This window comes from Mytilus californianus, unplaced genomic scaffold, assembly GCF_021869535.1.
Source record: "Mytilus californianus isolate M0D057914Y unplaced genomic scaffold, xbMytCali1.0.p SCAF_9, whole genome shotgun sequence".
Classification (NCBI taxonomy): domain Eukaryota; kingdom Metazoa; phylum Mollusca; class Bivalvia; order Mytilida; family Mytilidae; genus Mytilus; species Mytilus californianus.
In genome coordinates this window covers 5,021,957-5,037,607 of record NW_026262745.1, presented here as the reverse complement: position 1 = coordinate 5,037,607, position 15,651 = coordinate 5,021,957, and the positions used below count along the sequence as shown (strand labels likewise).

Genomic DNA, 15,651 nt, shown 5'->3' with positions numbered 1-15,651 from the left:
TGTTTTGGAAGTTGAATAGGTTTAAGATTACTTAGAATATATAATTCAGGTTTTCGCAAACAAAAGCTATTGTACATGCAAGGTTTGAAGTTGTCTCATACATATTGTACTATGCTTTTTTGAATATTATAGTATGATATATGTATAATATAATGGAATTCTATGCGACTGTCATACTAGTGAGAGGTTTAGCTAGTTATGAAACCAGGTTTATTCCACCATTTTCTACCTAAGGAAATGCATGTACCAGGTAAGGAATATGGCAGTTGTTTTCAATTCGGTTGGTGTGTTTGAGCTTTTGATTTTGCCATTTGAAAAGTTGAAAAGGGAAATTTCCGTATTGAATTTTCCTTGTTAATTTCAGACCTATCAAACAAGAATACATGTGCAGCTCGTTATTTTTAATTCGTTAATACAAATTTATTTTTTATGTGAACAGTGCAAATTATTGTCCAACCTATTTTTTTTTCTAGGAACCAATAGTCTTATATGCCGTTAAAAAAATGTTCATTTGTTATACAACGTTTAAGCTCAGGTGTAACTTTGATAGGATATAGCTGATCAGTGTTAACGCAAAGTCACAGAAGCATTGGTTCAAATTTTGACGAGGGCAATACAAAGGATGCCTTAGCTCTGACGCTGTTGGATTGAATTTAAGACAATACATACCTAGCTGTAAATATATCTTGTCCACTAGCACTGTCGTCGGTTTTAATGTCAATTCCGTATCATGACTTATATCAGGGCTAGAAATTTCAAAGATATTTAAGTTACATATGAAATGAAAAAATCCCCAAAATAGGGGATCCCAACAAGAGGTTGAAGCAATTGTGATCTTGAGTCGCCAACACAGTAACAAAGCAGCAAAACAATTTGTATGTTAACACTACGGAAAATAGTATGCATGCACTTTTTTGTGGAACTTGCAAGCTGAAATTTGTTATAGATACAAGAACAAAATTAAATATCAGATCAAACTATCATCGGTCATTTTAACAGTTAGCACCACATTCTGTATTGTTCAATACAATTACTTAAGATTGAAACGCTATTATATCTTTTGTAACCTGCTGAAATTTGAAGATGCCCATTAGATGCGGTATAAAATAAAAATAATCGATGGGCTATACTCAATCACATTGTTACTCGCATACAAATATAAAAATGAGTTTACTTAACAATAAACAATATTGAAAAGGTGCCATGCTTGTACAAAATGTGAATATTTTTCGTAACTCTTTATTGTCGAAATAATCACTTCCAGTTCTGTAGCAACCGAGTAGATTTTTTAGGCATAGCAAATCACTTGATACAAACTCTGTCTTGGATTTCTTATATCATTTCCAATACTGGACAAATGACTTTATTATTTTTCGTTTCAATGTACTTATAAATCACAAATATTTAAAATAATTTTATTGTTAATTGATCTTTTGTTAAACAAATCTGAGATATCTTCTTGTAGCATTTTTTGTGCTCTTGATTATGAAATACCTATACAATTAGTTTCATGTAAGCTAACAACGCTTATGAATAAGATTGGTGTTTAAAATATTCAATTGTCTTTCCAATATGGTCATTTATAAAAATACGGGTAATGGTGGATTTACTCCTTTGAAAATGCGTCATGACTATTTCATTTGAATATTGTGCCTCGTTTGTCTTAATGTTGTTCAAAATAGGCGAGTGACTTTAACCATAAAATTAAATTTGTATTGCACCCACCTAACACACGGCTAAATTATATATCATTTGAAAGCTACACATCTGTACTATCTGTTTTGCCCGGTCGTAAAAAAAATCGTACGGTGCAATTTCCGTCAAATCAAGATCAATGGCCAAGGACGAATAAGTGCATAATTTCTAAGATTTCAGCTTGATTGCACAATATGACTTTTATATACTAAATTCAAATATGCAAACCATTTAAACTTTTAGCAGAGAGATTAACGGTCATTGATCAAATGCATTTTAAAATATTTAAAACCTGTTGTTTCCTGAAATTCAAGTAAAAGTTAACAAAATGTGTGAAAACCCAAGTTTTTCTTTCTGATGCAACTGTTAATCACTTAAAACTAGGTAAAACCTTGTAATAACTATCAAAGAAGTTTTTGACATCATAAATTTCCTAAAATTATGCTTACATTGTACTTCTAATAAAACAGCAAATCATAACAACTCATGCAGTTGCCCAAAATACCGCCATCTGCGAAAAAAACAGCTTTTAAGCATTTCTTCCTATTTAAACATCGTATGTGGTCAATATAAGATTTAATAAACAAATTCTTAAGAATCTGAAAAATTTAAAGTAAAAAAATATGTGTGCGAATTATACTATTGCTTGAAATAAAGGGGACGAAACTAAGAGATTGCAATCTGCATTGTAACTACTAGACTGAAATAAACATCTTTTGACTTTTCTAATTGTTTGATTTGCAGCTTCATTATAAATATTGATGTAGTGAAAAGACCTTTTATTCATTTAAGTGAACCATAAAAAATAAATTGAAAATTTAGACAAAAATAAATAAAGAATAAATTGATGAAAATTGAAATTTAAAAGAATTTAAAAACCAGTAAACACATTATAAAACTTGACTTCTTGATTGCTTAAATTGCGTTGTTCATTGTTTAAATGCATTAATTCATCAAATAAGAATAATTTTGAAGAAAAAAATCCATTAATACGCAACGATTCTAGTTACAACTAGACTTTCTGAATAGCTTGAATGACTAGTTCATTTTTCATACGAGGATGACTTCATGCAAGAGCTTCTGATGACGACTGAAAAGAAGTTACCATTATCTTGAAACTTCACTTCCCACTATATATATGATGTCATCTCGCTGAATAGTGCCAAATTTGTCACAATGTTGGACTCGTATTTTCCATTGAAATTTAAAAAAAGACTCACCAGATATAGTTTACTCTACCACTTATCTTGAAATCGACGATGAGGGTTGGTTGAGAACAAGTTTTACGACAAAAGAGATGAGCATAAATCAACCCATAAAAACACTCCTTACTAACCAATTATAAACTTTTCATTTCTATGTAGCAACATTATAGCAACACCTGCATATCTATACTATTAAAGGAGGAGACCGATTTCATTGAGCCTCAACTCCTCTGAAACAATAACAAGTCGGAATATTTATGACATGACGTATAAATGTAGGGTTTTGCATTTCCTAAATTTGTCTTTGCATGCTCAGTCGACGTACTGCCCGCAAAATTAAAAAAGTCTTTATTTAAACACTTGCCCAATTGTAACGCGATTTCGCGGCATCTTCTTGTGGAGTATGTATCTCCAAGTTGATACAATATTCCAGAGCTTGCATTTACTTTCACGATTGTCGTGGTAGTGCATAACTGCTCACAATGAAGATATTAAATAAAGGCAACTATAGTATACCGTTATTCAATAGTCATCAATCGATTTACTAGTAACTGAAACAAATCCGGGTCACTAACCAAAACCGTGGGAAACGCATCAACTATAAGAGGAACACAACGGAATAACAGAAACACTGAACTGCTACAAAAACAAACATTAACATACAAAGAAACAGATTATTCGATACCAACTGCTATATGCCTGACATGGTACAGGACATTTGAAGAAAAATGGTGGTTTGAACATGGTTTTAAACCAGAGTTCAAATGCAAAGTTGAAATCATCCCTTTGAAATTTTTATGGACGCCACTACGAGTTGGTTGACAATTATGAAATATCTGTTTTGCCTGATGACGACTGATAAGTTCCAATCGACGTAACCAAAATACCGTCATTTCTGCCTTGAATGTCACCTACCGAATAAGGCTTGGCACCGAGGTAGGTATTACACGAGCCACAAGACGGGCGTCACATGTGGAACATGATCTGTTCACCCTTTTGGAGCACCTGAGTTCACCCCAAATATTTCTGGGGGGTTTGTGTTACTCAATCTGTAGTTTTATATGTTGTGTTTTGTATACTGTTGCTTGTCTTGTTTGTTTTTTGCCCGGCTTTGTCAGTTCGTTTTCAATTATGAGTGTGATGTCCCTTTGATATATTTCGTCACTCTTCAAGTAGTAAAAGTTTTAAAAATTGTAGATCATTGTAGTTAAATGTATCATGATAACGATTTGGTTCTATATATATATCACCGTGAGCAAATTAAGTTATTTTCGCGGATATTTGTCTTATTGCGTTAATCTTCTTCACTTTACTTTGAGGCGATTTTTTTGCCGATTTTCATTACTGCAAGTTAATATCTTTAAAGTGAAATAATACCAAAGGGACAATCAACATCTCAAACCATGAATCAAATAAACTTAATTAAAACCATGAACAAAATAAAATTAAAGTCCAAGCGACGAACAACAGTCCACAAAACACAGCACAGCATGAAAACGATCACTGCCTAAAACAGCGAATGATTTTATGAGGTCAGGCAGGTATTCAACTTTTTCATTTTTTTATTTCACAACTGCTTATAGTGTTTTACATACACAATGACCTACATTTGTATTTTAAAAGCTTATGTTGAAAATACTCAATCCTATCTCTGTACCTTTGAAATTTGGTTTGTGAGAATAAAGATATATAGAAGCATCTTTTATTCAAATAATTAAAGAGATTAAACTTCTAAACACATGTAATGTGTCTAACACGATTTTAAATTATTAGTAAATAAGAAGCAGCAGCATTATATGTAGTTCGTTTAATCCCGCTTTAGACAACCAAGTGTTTCTAAACAAGGTTACTTATTTCAATGTTACCTACGATTTAGTCGCAAAGTCATGTTTGCATTTAAACATGATTAAAAAAAGTAAATAAGTTTGACTTCGTAAAAAAAATATTTTAACCTCAATTAGCTCGTATATATTCTTTTCGAACTTTAGATACCCCTTCTTTTATTATGGAAAATCATTCTCCTCCCTGATATTGACAATTAGCGATGTGCTATCTTAACATAGAATAACAAAATGATCGCTATTTGCAGATGGCAGATTTTTGGGCAACTGCAAACACTTCAATAGAAGGCTGTTCTATGAACAATAATTAATAATTGCATCTTAAAATTACAAAACAAATATTCCTTGACCTAAAACATATTATTTATCTAATTTTTTAGCATACAAATATCGATCCCCGAAGATATATTTTGCTTTTGGAACAATTTTTCATTTTTTTTAGGATTTGTGATGAATCTCAATTTTCGGGAAATATTGCGCATATAACCTCTTATTTTTTGTTTGATTTGGAAATAATGTATTATGTTATATAAAGTTCATATGATCTTTTGAAAAATTGTATGCTACAAGAATTAGAAAATGGCTTTTTGTTTAGTAATCGCAAAAATTGGAATGTTTTTTCATGACCTTTGACCTTGATTTAACAGAAAATGCACCGTACGATTTTTTTACGACCGGACAAAACAGAAAGTACAGATTATTAGCTTTTGAATGATATACAATACAGCCGTGTGTTAGGTGGGTGCATTAAAATCGTTAACTAAGCGTCTTTTTGAAATAAGTCACTCGCCTAAAATGACAAAGCTATAGATATTTGGATACTATCACCCAAAATGTTCGTGAATTATACTATTGTACTCCCGTAATACCAAAGAATATATACTGTCCAATCACGACACATCTCTACAAAATTGAAAACATCACATTTGAAGTAAATTACGTTAACCAAAATTGTGACAAACAAGGGAGAAAACCTCAAAACAGAAGGACCATGAATGACGTTTTGCATCTGTATTACTAGTAATTGAATATCTTTCTCCGCCAGATTTGTCATCAGGCCCTGTACATCATTACTTATCTGATGAAGTTGTGAAGTTTTGGATGCACCGAATACTTACTGTTGAACCAAATCAAAGGAATTAATCTTGAAATATATACTTTTTTACGCAGCATTAAGAAGGAAACATAATTGTCAGAACTTTTTGTTACCATAAGCTTTTACCCTTTATACCATGATAGCTTATGGTAACAAATTTATATCACTTTTTTTAGAAATTTAATATCTTTATTTACCTATAATGATAAGACCACTTATAAAATGTGTGTGTCCGAAGCGTTTCCTGTATTTACCTTCATCAGGAACGTTAACAACCTACCATTTAAAAGGCACTCGTGTATAAATACGTAGAATTGATATAAGCTATATTTGTGAAATTGACTAAAGGCTGACTAAAAGGACCTTTAAAAGAGTAGCAACACGACGGGTCCCACTTGTGGTGCAGGATCTGCCTACCCTTCCGGGGCACTTGTGATCACCCCCGTTTTTGGTGGGGTTCCTGTTGCTCAGTCTTTAGCTTTCTTTGCTGTGTTTTGTATACTGCTGTTAGTCTTTTTCATTTTTTGCCATGGCGTAGTCGGTTTGTTTTTGAGTTATGAGTTTGAATGTCCCTTTGGTAACGTTTGCCTCTCATTTAAGAACTTATTTAAGGTAAATTTTGCATGAAGGAGTTGGAACCATATTTCTAACAATTTCTTAATTTATATATTAAGTTATCTATAAAAAAGATAATCTTCATGAAGAAAAAACACCAGAAGTATATCTTCAGGACAAACATTTCTTTGGATATTTTTTTTTTGTAAATTATTGTGAAAGTAGAAATTAATACAATCTAAAGCCTGAAAAACTGCACCGGATATTTTGATCACTTTCCAGCTGGTTTCCACCAATAGCATTGCCTATCCTTGCCATAACAATATCTCCAGCTTTGATGGTCAGTGGTGTGGAAGATGTGGCAAATGCGCGGTCGTCATGGTCCATTGAATCTGCCCAGGAGACATCTTTAACGATACCATTCAAAACTAATTCTACACTGGCATGAGATCTGTCATATGTACCAGTTGCAATGTAAAAGACATAGTTCCCGGAAGAGGTGCTGTGAACAACCCATTGGCGTTATTATATGCGTTCCCTATGTTAAGGTCAACGGTGTTATATATTATTGTTTGGTGTGATTTCATGCCAGAAAGTGCCAGGTTTGTCTGGAGATGTGCGTAGAATGCTATCGGTGTGTTCTTTGTCTCCAGGTCTGAAGCTTTATTAAAAGAAAAATAAATAAAAATTAACGAAAAAATTACAAATAACTGAACTTAATAAGAGCCGCCTAAAATCATCATTTTTGATTGATAATGTTTTTGCTTGTTTTGGTAATAGAGATTATCCTCCTTCAATAAAGGATTTGGTCCTTTATCGATATGCAATGTATGGCTTTACTTCATAAGACCCAGGGAACAATATATTTATAAATAACAACTTTATCAGCAGATATTAGAGTGACATATTCCTTAAGAAGACTACATATTCCCTGTAAACAATCAAGTTCTCTTCGAAATATGCAAATGAATATATTTACCTCTATTTACTGTTTCTGAATCTAATTAGGTCTTTCCACTTTTCTGTGGAAAGACCTATTGTATTTGTTCTGATTATTATTATTATCATTATTATTTTTTTTTTCTTCCGCCTAATTTTGTTTTTGCGATAAATATTTGTTTCACAATATGTCGCTTAGATATTTCTCATATTGTATCGTATAGTTTATGCGCTTTTAAATTTCACCCTGCTAAGCCGAACAATTATCTTTGGAAGAGTTATCTCCCTATTCACTGTTTATCAAGTGTGTGCATCTCCTTCGTAACAAAAAAGATATCGACAAAATTCTTTTTCTAAATTGTTCGTTACATCCTCAGGAATTTTTGGCTAATTTGGATCGAAGCGATTCGATGAAATTTTATAGGAGTTATCTACCTTTATCAAGTAAATTTGTCATTATATTTTTGTTACTCATAAACTGTAAGCCGTATAAACCTATAGTCTTTTTATTTAAGGTCCTTGGATCCTAACTTCGAAAATGAGGTCAAGGTCAAAGGTCAAGGTCATGTTCTGAATTTTGTCTTTTGCTTGTTTTTGCATTTTTTTGCATTATTTTTAATGTTATATATAAAAGATAAAGTGCAAAATGTTTGTTATATTGTGATGAAGATATGATACGTTTGGTCTGAGACAATCCAGCGACGTCTTATTGGAGTTATTGCCCCTGAAATGTTTTATTTTAAGGTAAATTGATTATTACTTCATATTGGTACATGATAAAGCCATAAGATCTTTTGCAAAATGTTGGGTGACATATGACCTTGAAAAATGTCAACCGGAAGTGACCTTGAGTTAACCGGAAGTAGTTAATTTGGCACTTATTTCATGTAGAAGTACATAGAAACCATATATTTTTTGAATGGTCATACATTAATCTATCATTTGAGACCGGAAGTGATATTTTATAAACCGGAAGTAGCATATTATCTCCCTTATTACAGGCATAAGTATATATAAACCATATATTTTTGGAATCAGTGTAAATAAAGCTATCATATGAGACCGGAAGTGACATTTTCTAAACCAGAAGTAGCCAATTATCTCCCTTTCTACAGGCAAAAGTATATATAAACCATATATTTTTGGAATCAGTGTAAATAAATCTATCATATGAGAGTGGAAGTGACATTTTCTAAACCGGAAGTAGCCAATTATCTCCCTTTTTACAGGCAAAAGTATATATAGACCATATATTTTTTGAGTCAGTGTAAATAAAGCTATCATATGAGACCGGAAGTGACATTTTCTAAACCGGAAGTTGACAATTATCTCCCTTATTTCAGGCAAAAGTCTATCGAAACCATGTGTTTATTGAATCAGTATGAAAAAACCTTTGATTGGACGCCAATAGTAGCTTTGAGTAAATTAGAATTAGCTTCTCATCAATTATTTAGAAAATTGATGTGGAAAGACCTTCAATTGTTCTTTGAACAATTGGTTTTTAATTTAAAAAGTGATCGTTGTTCTTTGTTAGACGTCGATATTAGAATCCCATATTTACATATCTACCAAACAAACATTTACCACATAATTATTATAACATTTGTATTTATTTATATATTGTGATTAGATATGCGCATGTTTGCAGTGACGTACATATATTAGAATGCAAAAAGCATAATATTTCGAATTACTCCAAACTTTTATAAGGATTGTTGATATAATTAATGTGTGAAATTTATTTAGATTGATTGGTGAAGTGCAGACATTTAATAAAACACTAGCTACTGCCCATTATAGTCATATTTTGGGAATTGTTTTTGAAATCAAACTTTAGGGTTTGGGATATCATTTAGACATTTTGCTAATTGTTGAAGGCCACATATGGACCTGTAAATATGTTTTTGTTTTCACTTCCGTTGATTTTTGTGTTTTTTTTGTTATTATTGTTGTTGTTGTTGAGATATATCCCACATCTCCTTTTTACATATGTAAAATATCTTCTTTTTATTTGTATTGATATGAATAACGCATATAAAGAGAATTCAGTACCAAAAAGTAAAATCACAAAAATACTGAACTCCGAGGAAAATTCAAAACGGAAAGTCCCTAATCAAATGGCAAAATCAAATGATAAAACACATCAAACGAATGGACAACAACTGTCATATTCCTGACTTGGTACAGGCATTTTCAAATGTAGAAAATGGTTGATTGAACCTGGTTTTATAGCGCTAAACCTCTCACTTGTATGACAGTTGCATAAAATTCCGTTATATTTACAACGATGCGTGAACAAAACAGACATGTAAACCAAGTATGTTATTTGATAATTTTCTATACAAGTGCCCAAATTAGCATTTTGGAAAGCGGACATCATATTTTATTGTACATATGTAACGTACCTTGGTTTTGTAAACTTTGGACTAACTCAGTGAGGTTTTGGATCTGTGTCGTCTTCTCAACTAAGGAAGTTTGTAGTGCAGTTACCTACATGTATAAAAAGGTATATTTTCATTTCCTCACTGGGGTGTTTGAATTGCTACGTTGCATACTAGAATTTAACCATAATATTTATGAAGGAAATTAAACTGTAGCAAAACAAACTTTCAGATATTTTGGTAGTTTATGAGATTTTATCAAGAGAATAACATTTTCTCCTTCATTGGGACAGTTTGCATTAGAAAAAAACTTCATTTAAAATAAATTGAAAGTATAAGAAACCATAGTTGAAATCGTGCTTTAAATCTGTACCTGGTTGTCCTTTTGGTTAAGTCTGTCAGCAAATCCATGAATGACGTTTTGCATTTGTATAAGATGAATATCTTTCTCCGCCAGTTTTGTCTTTAGGTCCTGTATATCAATTTTTATCTGATGAAGTTGTGATTGGATATAGCTTGGGTCGTCTATCAAAAGCCGTTTGTTCTCAGTTGCATAACAGCAGTTCAGAGTAAGTAATGAAAATATTCCGAAACAGAAATTATAAGAACAAACACATGCGGCCATTTTGTTTAAGATTACAGTACACACCCAAAAGTGGCATAAAGATAAGGCATACACGTAACTGAACAAACCTAATGATAGTGTAACGCGAAAAGAAAACTGGTCTAACTAGACTGTATTAATCTATTCTGAATTATATATGTAAAGGATATCACCGGTAGCAGAATCTTGTGCAAGAAAATAAATAAAGCAATATTATCAAATGACAAGAAATTTAGTGAGGATTGATTGCATTTATTACACATTTACGTAAACAGACGACACCGGGCATGTGGCCTTAGAAAATGACAAAAAAAAACAAAAAAAACAATGTTCTCTAAAACTACAAACAGAGAAAACTAAAGACCGAGGGAGAAATATTGTAGTTTTTAACGTATTATAATTTACTCAACACAAAGGTTGATTTTTATATAGATTTATTTAGATAAATAAATTACACAATATTTGCACATGCATTCGGATAATACACAGTTGCTTTTGAATTTCTGATTTTCTTTAATTTTTCATTTCCACATCTATCGGTCACAGGAATATAATATCTTCTTATATAATCCCATAGATCTGAATTTCAATCAGATTGATTTTGTCATAGATTATAATTACAATGCACTGATTGGCCAGCTTGATAAATATATTGAATTTATTGAATTGGGTATATTATTACTAAACTTAACGCATTTTTATTATTCAATGTTTACTTATTTTGTGGTATATCTCGTCTCACTATTTTTATATGTACCACCTTTGATAAGTATTTAGTATGACGATAAATATTCACTTCTGTTCTGTACAATGAACAACAAATTTATTTATTTCATGAAAAATATTTCCGTACTCACATGTACTCCTTACAACAAAATCATATATATTAAAATTACCTGTGTACGTTATTTTATTTAACGCCATTTTGTCCAAAGTTATAGTTGTCTTTCTGATATTGTTTTACATCTCCCCCCTTTTTTATTAATATTGTATTTATATTCTGTCATAGAACAAATTTATTCGTTCAGTGTATGTTTTACTTGTTTTTGTCAATATGTCTTTTGATTGAGTTAAGCAATTTCATTTGATATTTTATAGTGTGTCTTTCTATGTTGTAATGTTACATTATTATTTCAGGTTAGGGTGAAGGTTGGCGACTGTTTAAACGTTTAAACCCACTGCATTTGTTTGTAATAGTACTTTGGTACGGACATGATTTAAAACAAAATATCTAAAATATTGCCCGTTTATTAAATTTGTTATTATACAGAAACTAAGGTTTCAAATCCCTCAGGCACAGTTGGCCTTAGATGGATTTGGCTATGATTTTTCAGGGCCTTTATTGGTTGATAGTTCTTCAACGTTTTCGGTCCTTATGAATCCTTGGCTTTCAAATATTCGGCTCTGGGCGTTCCTGATGAAGGTAAACCAGAAAAGCGCTTCGGACGCATGAAATTTATAAAACGTGTTAACTTGTTTTCATTTTTTTCCTAAGTCAGGAGCCTGTTGTTCAGTGGTTGTCATTTGTTGGTGTGGTTCATAAGTGTTTCTCGTTTTTTTATATAGATTAGACCACGTTGGTTTTCCTGTTTGAATTGTTTTACACTAGTCATTTTAGGGCCCTTTATAGCTTGCTGTTCGGTGTGAGCCAAAGCTCCATGTTGAAGGCCGTACTTTTACCTATAATTTTTTAATTTTTACACATTGTGACTTGGTTGCAGAGTTGTCTCATTGGCACTCATACCACATTTACTTATTTCTATTGAAAATAAATAAAGATAAGAATTGAAATTTAACACACCCAAAATTATAACACTTGATAACCCCATTTTCATATTTCCTTTTTATTTGTGTTCAACCGATTATTAACGTTTGCATCTTAGTTTTTTCAATCAATATGCAGTATATCATCCCGGATTTTTCAGTAAACGGACATGATGAATAAATAATGATTACAAAAAAGGTATCCGTAACCAAGTTCCTTTGAGGTGGTGCCGGATTCTACAAACCAATGCACGTAGCCATGATATGATCATCGTTGAAAGAATTATGAATAAATGGCACCTAAAATGCCAATGTTACTAACATAAAGCAAAACCATTTTTCAAAGCCTGTGAAAAAAACAGACGACACCGGGCATGTGGCCTTAGACAATGACCAATAAAAACAAACAACGGTCTCTAAAACTACAAACAGAGAAAACTAAAGACCGAGGGAGAAATATTGTAATTTTTAACGTATTATAATTTACTCAACACTAAGGTTGATTTTGATATAGATTTATTTAAATAAATAAATTACACAATATTTGCACATGCATTCGGATAATACAGTTGCTTTTGAATTTCTGATTTTCTTTAATTTGTCATTTCCACATCTATCAATCACATGAATATATCTTCTTATATAATCCCATAGATCTGAATTTCAATCAGATTGATTTTGTCATAGATTATAATTACAATGCACTGATTGGCCAGCTTGATAAATATATTGCGATTTTTGGTTGAATTGGGTATATTATTACTAGACTTAACGCATTTTTGTTATTCAATGTTTACTTATTTTGTGGTATATCTCGTCTCACTATTTTTATATGTACCACCTTTGATAAGTATTTAGTATGACGATAAATATTAACTTCTGTTCTGTACTATGAACAACAAGTTTATTTATTTCATGAAAAATATTTCCGTACTCACATGTACTCCTTACAACAAAATCATATGTATTAAAATTACCTGTTTACGTTATTTTATTTAACGCCATTTTGTCCAAGGTTATAGTTGCCTTTCTGATATTGTTTTACATCTCCCCCTATTTTTTTTTATTAATATTGTATTTATATTGTGTCATAGAACAAATTCATTCGTTCAGTGTATGTTTTACTTGTTTTTGTCAATATGTCTTTTGTTTGAGTTAAGCCATTTCATTTGATATTTTATAGTGTGTTTTTCTATGTTGTAATGTTACATTATTATTTCAGGTTAGGATGAATGTTTGCGACTGTTAAAACGTTTAAACCCACTGCATTTGTTTGTACTAGTACTTCGGTACGGACATGATTTAAAACAAAATATCTAAAATATTGCCCGTTTATAAAATTTGTTATTATACAGAAACTAAGGTTTCAAATCCCTCAGGCACAGTTGGCCTTAGATGGGTTTGGCTATGATTTTTCATGTCCTTTTTTGTTGATAGTTCTTCAACGTTTTCGGTCCTTATGAATCCTTGGCTTTCAAATATTCGGCTCTGGGCGTTCCTGATGAAGGAAAACCAGAAAAGCGCCTCGGACGCATGAAATTTATAACGTGTTAACTTGTTTTCATTGTTTTCCTAAGTCAGGAGCCTGTTGTTCAGTGGTTGTCGTTTGTTGGTGTGGTTCATAAGTGTTTCTCGTTTCTCGTTTTTTTATATAGATTAGACCACGTTGGTTTTCCTGTTTGAATTGTTTTACACTAGTCATTTTAGGGCCCTTTATAGCTTGCTGTTCGGTGTGAGCCAAGGCTCCATGTTGAAGGCCGTACTTTTACCTATAATTTTTTACTTTTTACACATTGTGACTTGGATGCAGAGTTGTCTCATTGGCACTCATATCACATCGACTTATTTCTATTGAAAATAAAGAAAGATAAGAATTGAAATTTAACATAACTAAAATTAAAACACTTGATAACCCCATTTTCATATTTCCTTTCTATTTGTGTTCAACCGATTATTAACGTTTGCATCTTAGTTTTCAATCAATATACAGTAAACCATTCCGGATTTTTCAGTAAACGGACATGATGAATAAATAATGATTACAAAAAAGGTATCCGTAACCAAGTTCCTTTGAGGTGGTGCCGGATTATACAAACCAATGCACGTAGTCATGATATGATCATCGTTGAAGGAATTATGAATAAATGGCACCTAAAATGCCAATGTTACTAACATAAAGCAAAACCATTTTTCAAAGCCTGTGAAAAAAAAACAGACGACACCGGGCATGTGGCCTTAGAAAATGACAAAAAAAAACAACGGTCTCTAAAACTACATACAGAGAAAACTAAAGACCGAGGGAGAAATATTGTAATTTTTAACGTATTATAATTTACTCAACACTAAGTAAAACGTGTCATAATTTTTGCTAGCAATAATTAACTGGCAGTGTCCATTTATGCATAGCTGTGACATTTAAGAATTCAAACATTTGTTGATTTAGCCAAACTTTATATGAAAACGAAGAGAGCACCTCAGCGAAATCTGTTACATAAACATGGTAAGTTAAGTCATTATTCTCTGGTTTTCTCTTTCTAGCTTTCGATCGTTTTATCATGTACAGTAAAAATTGGAATTCAGTAGAATCCAGATTCATCCTAGAACAAATTGAAATTCCAATATTTTCCAGTCTAGAAATTGAAATTGAAATTTTGATTTATTCTTATTAAAATACAGTACTAACCGGAATTCCAATGTCTACTAGTAGAAAATAAAAATCCAAGATATTACTAAAATACTAAAAACTTAGATTAGTATGATTCTGGATTCTACTGGATTTTTTTTTTTTGTATAATTATTTCTAATTTTTACTGAAGCACTTAATATTAAGTAGGAAAACAAAACAAATGACAATACAATGCGACTATTCATACTTTATTACCAAAGAAAAATCTGATATTATTATAAGACAAAAACGTTCGTGATTTTTTAGTTCATATTAACATTTGCTAACATTTTGTTGATAGTTTTTTAATAAGCAAACAATTTTGGCTTTACACCACAAAGAGAGTTCAGATAAACAGATTTTGCGTCGGTTAACAAGATTTTCTTCTGATTATTAACTTTGAAACATTTGTCAGTTTGCATTCCAAAATTGATTGGGAGCAAACTTGATGTAATTGTCTTTGCAATGGATGTCTTTAAGCAAATTACTTTTCATTTTCACCAAAGGTTCTATTAATTTCCTGGATGCCTCGTTGGCAGAGTGGCATTAGTTGTTCATCTACAGTTATCACTTCCCTGTCAACACTTAGGTTTTGAATTCGCGACAGGCGTGTTAGACTCCAATCTTAATTGACTAGGATTGTCAGTTTTCCTGTGAAGGGTCGATGGTTTTCTGCGGCTTCCTCGACCAATAAAACTGGTTCGTCACAATATAGCAAAGAGTGCTGATAGTAGCGTTAAGCACCAACAATCAATCAATCATATTAATTTCCTGATGTTGTTTTAGTCATGTGTTTACCTTTATGCTCCGTTGTTTGTTTAAACTTGATCTTATGCATTAAGCACTTCAAAATTACAGTGTATTTCTCAACGACTACAACATCTCATTCTGTCATACTGTTTTTGG

General features: G+C 31.8%; 1 pseudogene; it reads right to left on the bottom strand.

Annotated features, from left to right (window-relative positions):
- Positions 1-6,584: 6,584 nt before the first annotated feature.
- On the bottom strand, positions 6,585-10,337 carry LOC127715461 (uncharacterized; annotated as a pseudogene).
- Positions 10,338-15,651: the final 5,314 nt, after the last annotated feature.